Below are 6000 nucleotides of genomic sequence, written 5' to 3' on the forward strand. Positions count from 1 at the left end.
TTTAGTTTCTAGAAAGGATTAATGTAAAAAACAAAAAAAAAAAAGATTTAGAGATCTGTTTCTTAAAGCTACAGGGTTTAAAAATAAAATAAAAACGAGTGACAATACTTGATGTTTCTTGAAAGATAAATTTAATAAAAATAAATAATACATAAATAATACGTAAATAAAAAAGAAAGCCACAGGCCTGTAAATTTTATTTGTAAAAAAAGCATTTCTATTTTTATACAAAATTTTTACTGCCTCAGAAATAATGGAAGTTATTTATTGCCTATTGTTAACTTATTGGATACCTAAAGAGCAGCTCTCTGCTAGCTAGATCCTTCTGAAGTAGTCTCCGGAGGAATTTTCTAGGAATGGGCTTTTTTTCACCGTTGAACCCTAGACCTGAAGTTCATGCTTTATCCTCTCGTTGTTCGTATCTGTCTTGATTATTTTGTTCGTAACTTCCATTATCTAGTTAAAAGTTCGGTCGTCTGACTCTCCCCGTCTGTGACATTTGTTGGAACTGGACCCCTCCCGTCACCCCAAACACCCCGAATCCATCCCCTCTCGCTCTCTCTGGATGGATTCTCTTGGGGTCTCATTGTGCTGTGGATCAAGACTGTAAGAAATGCCAGTTACATGAATGGCTCGCAGCCTCCCTAATAACCTAGGACTCGCATTTAGTTTTTCTCCCGCAACCTTGAAAGTGATTTTGTTGCTACTGCATAGATTCTGTGTAACTTCTTACTCTTCCTTGTTTTTTCCCCAGACATCTTCATACCCGTTAGTTCATCGTTTGCCTAGCATGTCCCTGTGGCGTCTCAAAAAAAAAAGTTTCATCGTCCCATCATTGTTTCTGCTGTCTTTCTGACCTCACATCATATTTGGTTCTCCTACTGACCTTTGATCTAGTTTGACCTCTGAAATTTGCATGTGACCTCATCTAGCTATGAATTCTGGGAAGTCAATGTGAAAAACATTGCTACATTCATGCAAGACTGAAATTTATTATTAGACAAACTAATTCTAGAAGAAGAAAAAAAAAACCTGTGGCAAAAACGTTTCTTTCTTATTCTTTTTTTTTTTTTTTTTTTTTTTTCTTTTCATAAAACAGACTTGAAAGTATTATACAGGGATTGGCTTTCGTCCTTGTCACTGGTAACAATAGCAATATGTATCCAGGGACACAGAATGTTGGTTGCTAACAGACTACTTCCAAAAAGTTTGAGAAAAAAAAAAAAAACTGTCTGATTTTAAGTCTCTAGAGGTCTGTAATAGTTTTTACATTTTTCAGGCAGTGTAAAGTTTTTTGATAAGGCCATTTTAGGTGGCTCACTTTCTCATTAAGATATATATATAGAACCACTTTTTGTAGATTAGTATAAGAAAATATTTACCCTGTTTTGGGGCAAATGCTACCTATTTGTGTCACCTTTTGCTGAACTGACTCACAGTTAGACAATCCATGGTTTAATGCACATGAAATACCTATATTTTATACTGTCTCAATGTACAGAAGAAAGGTTACTGTAAAACTGTCACGTTGGTGCTTCCGTGAATTCAGTTGTGGTTTCATCATGAGTCTTTAATGTCCTTTGTCGATAAGACAAGCTTAGAATTGGTTTACTTCAACAAAACAAAAAAGAATTTAAAAAAAAAGTTGTTTGCTTAAAAAAAAAAAATTTCATGTGAGGGGGGGAAAAAAAACAACCCTATTCCAGAATAAGTTTTTGTGTTGGCTTGTGAAGCATTGATGTCATTTTTTTTTTATTGTGGACTATTTAGATGTGTTTGTGTTCAGCAAAATGTGATCTGTTTTTTTTTTTCTTTTAAAGAAAAAAAAAGTGAAAATATATAGTGCCAAATTCCAAAGGTACTTTCTTCCTAGAGCTTCAGTGTGTTTCTTGTGAGAAGTAATTTGATAACATGGGTATTTTATTATGTGTTTTGTATAAATCCCTAATATTTAAAAAATGAAAAACAAAAAAAGAGGTTACAAAGTTTGTTAACTTGCTATCCTGTGGTCTTGTTGCCTGGAATTGTTATTGTTTGTTATTTCTCTATGATGTTTTTTGTAAAACATTGTACAAGTACCCATGCCTCACTTTTTTAACCACTTTCGCATCAATTGCTTTGAAGGCAACCTCACAATGTATCTTCTTCATGATCTATGGAAACCTCTAAGGTGAGAAAGTTTTGAACTTTTAACCCTTTCTACCCAGAGCTATCTGGAACGTTGATACCTTTTTATACTGTCACTATTTTAGTTTGTGTATATCTCCTGCACTTTGGGTTGTCCTTTGTTTTTACCACTTTGAGGTCCTAATTCTTGGTTGAAAGGGAAAAAGATAAACGTTAATGCTCTCCAATTTGTTTTTCCCCTACCTTTTTTTTTGGCTTTTGATTATTCGGAGTCATTGGAAAAAAAAAAAAAGAATTATTCATGTACTGCCAGAAGTCCTACTTCAGTTTTCATTCAAAGCCATTTATGGGTTAAGCTCTCCAAGGGGGAAGGGTAGAAATTCTTAAATCTTTTTCAGAAAATTCTATTTGCTTTTGAGATCAAATTTACTGGTATGTTCTAGTTCAGAAGATTTTCATAGACTTTTTGGTGGGGTGGTCTTTGGAGGGATTGCACTTTTTTTTCCCCAAATACTCCTGAATAATGTTTCTAATCGGCCATTGGCTGGGGAGTCTTTGATCCCCAGTAGATACCTCTGAATAAGCACAGTATCTGGGTGAGAAGCCGGTTCCCTGCTTTTTTTGGTTTGTTTCTTTTTAACGGGACGCATTTCGGGGGGCTGACCCTCTAAGCAACCCAATTCTTTGCCACAGTTTATAACCAAACATCCCACACCAGTTCCCGCTGCCACCTCCTAAAGTGCCACGTTATGATGACTCTCACTTCCCACGAGCAGATGGCAGACCCTAGTGTCATCAGCGGTGCAGCCACAAGCCAGCGCCAGCCCTCCTGGAAGCAGGCTGCTGGCCGCTCCTTTTCTCCAACACAGTTCAGAAACTGCCAGACCCCTTTCCTGCCCTCTTCCCCACTCACCACCCCGTTTGGTTAAGTATGTGTGTGTTGGTGATAGCCCTGGGGTGGAAAGGACGAGCCTCTAATGATGCAAAAAAAAAAAAAAAAAAGAAAAAAGAAAAGAAACAAAAACCCAGTTTCCTTCTTATAGCACATGCACTTCTAACGCAGGATGATTTGTATTACCCCTCACACGTGTTTACCACTGCTGGGGCCTTCCTTTGCCCTCTGAGGGCTATTTTGTACTTCCTACAGCAAACAGCCTAGAAGCAAAAGTGCCGGCACACGCCCCTCTCGTGGTGGCCACTGTACGTGGTGGTGTGGAGAAGGCACCTGCACAGACACACGAGAGAACACCCTTTGAGTTTCCTGTTCGATACTCTCAGTCAGGAGCTCTCCATGCAACAATGATGCAAATCGCAAAAGAGAATTTTCTGGTTTCTTCACTGAAGCCGAGTGCCCACCTCCTGCCCCTTTTTCCTATTTCCTGCCCATTTACGCTCTCCCCCGCCCCAAGGAAATGGAGCACAGCTACAGGAGGTCCGTGTGGGCACCTCGAGTAGAGCCTTGCACATTTTGCAGGCAATCAGGCAGTTAGTTACTTGTAAGGGGAAGTCCATTCCTTCTTTGCATGTTTCATTGTAAAAAGGTACCTCTTCTCAGAGACGAGTTGCCCTTTTGTTCATTTTTTAATATCAAAAGGAAAAGTCTGCACAAGTGCGGAGGGCCTGTGCCAGAAGAAAAAACAAACACACAGGGAAATTGCTTTTTTTTTAAATCAAGCGTAGACAATAGTTGTTTTTAAACTAAATTAGAGAATTGTGATAAAATGGCAGTCCTCAAAGGCGTAACAAGTTCATCTTTCTTTCACCATAGGGGTTATAGTTCTTTGGCTTGTGCTACTCTGGAATCATTTTACTGTTTCTGTTTTTATTATCTTAAGTGCTAATTAACAAGAAGAAATAAACTTTTAAAAAAACCTGTAGTTTCATTACCTTTTTGAATAATGTCATACAAAAAAAAAAGTATTTGTGTTTTTTGTGCTGTGAGAATTGTTGTTTGTAGATTAATAATATCATTTTGTTTAGAATTACAAAATAGTTTTTAAATATTGTCTGAGAAAAGCCAAAGTTAATGCAACCTAGTGGAAACTGTAAGACCATTTGAGTATTGTTTCTCTTTTATTGATGCATTTGGATTTTGTTGTTTGATGGAATTTGAGCCAAAAAAAAAAAAACATACGCAGGCTTTCCTATTTCTACAACTGATTGTACTTATGCATTTTGTACCAGTGGAACTTTTTATACTGGAGATTTAAAAAAAATGGAAATTTTTGTGGCTTACTCTAGGGGGCCCCTGACAATGACTGATTTCAAGTTTGATTTCCGGTTGATAGAAAGAAAGTTGCTTTTCTTTTGAGAATTAAAAACTTTGGCTTGGTTTCTTTTTTCCCTTTGCTTATATCTAGCATTAGAATTTTGTCTTAAAATACGGCGGTAAGTTTCACTTTTTATTCTGTATCGTGCAGTTACACAATAAGGTAATTAGATTTAGACGTACTCAAGTCACTTTAAGTGGATAAATGTATTAGTTAAAACTTTAGGGGTTTGCTTTTTTGCTGTTTAGATCAAGTTTTTTCCGATTCTTCTGTCCTCATTGTGAACATAACCGTGTAGTTGAAACAGTCAGACTTATTTTTGTAACGTATGTTATTGTGTGATGCAGTTTTTTGCCTCTGTCTCCAATATTAAACCATTTTCCTAATACTTGTTTCTCTCTGCGTGTTGTATTGTTGGTAGTCATTATATGTTGGTAGTACATCTAAACACCTCACTGTTGCACGTATCTGTTTTTTTTCTATATGTCGTGTAAAAAGATACAGTCGATTCCACCTAAGTGAATATCTGATTTGGGGGATGGGGAAGCTGTACCAGCCACCTTTGATTTATGTACAACAGCTCATTTTAACCACTGCTTTCAAGATTTATACTTGTTCCTGTGGTTCACTTAATGAATGGCCTATAGAGTTGAATTTGCCAAGACTTGTTACGGTCTTTTGACCACTTGGGATCATTTAACCTTCTTTTTTTCCTCCGTCTCACCTCTTCCTCCCCCTCCCTCCTCTTCTCCATCCCTTGTGTGGTTTTGCTGCCTGATCTTAAGAAACTTAGAAAGAGAAGCAGCAGACCTGGGGTTCCTTCTGCCTACCCACTAGTCCAGTGTCATAGCAAACTCTTCCTAGAAACTACTCCCATTTCAAAAAGAGGTGCGTTCTTGAGGGAAGCAACAAATAAACTCACCTGGTGAATAGACATGAAAAGGGTTAAATTTATAGGACGCCTGTGTGTTACCATCCATTAGTAGATATGTATAGAAAAGTAATTTAAATTATTTATTTTTAAGATCTAATTGAATCCAGGAGCAGCTTGAATTATTAAAACTAATGGAAGAGGAAAGAAGTATTTCCAAGTGCTCGAAAGGAAGCGCTCCTCAGTCTGGTGGGGGCAGCGGGGGGAGAGGGAGGTGACGTTTGTCATGCTCAAGTCTTCAGAGTCTATCGTCCATTTCCAAGTGAAAACTAATAATGTCGTGTGCATCCACACACTGCCTGCTGGCTGAGCCTAACTCGAAGGAAAAAGCCTTGCCCCCCTCCACTATCACCCCAACCCCAGTTATCCAAAAGAGAGAGAGAAGGAAAAAAAAAAAAAAACAATTCCTTACATGCTCTCCTACACATAAGCCACCTGCCCTCCTCCCTTTCCTGCCCATCTCTTATGCTCAGGAATCTGACTGCTCTCAAAGTGCTCTTAAAAGATTCCATCAGTGTTTACCCGCCCGTGTCTTCTCTCTCCTTCCAACTTCTCAGACGCACGAGCTCCACCTGACCCCGGCCGCCCAGCGCGGGGCAGCCTTTCTCTGGCCACACTGAGTTTTCTCCCTGGAGGTGCTGAGGCCCTTGCCCACTGCTCTCAGCAGCCCCT

At 38.5% G+C, this 6000-nt stretch overlaps 1 protein-coding gene across 11 annotated transcripts in view; it reads left to right on the plus strand.

The window, feature by feature from the left end:
- The window catches only part of CELF2 (CUGBP Elav-like family member 2), a 637682-nt gene extending 633378 nt beyond the window's left edge, over positions 1 to 4304 (plus strand). For all 11 annotated transcript variants that reach the window (XM_037848338.1, XM_037848333.1, XM_037848330.1 and 8 more), the window contains one exon: positions 755 to 4304. The gene's annotated coding sequence lies outside the window, so the exon portion shown is untranslated. The remainder of the gene's footprint in view (positions 1 to 754) is intronic.
- Positions 4305 to 6000: the final 1696 nt, after the last annotated feature.

The sequence above is a fragment of the Choloepus didactylus genome, chromosome 8 (genome assembly GCF_015220235.1).
Source record: "Choloepus didactylus isolate mChoDid1 chromosome 8, mChoDid1.pri, whole genome shotgun sequence".
Taxonomy (NCBI): Eukaryota; Metazoa; Chordata; class Mammalia; order Pilosa; family Megalonychidae; genus Choloepus; species Choloepus didactylus.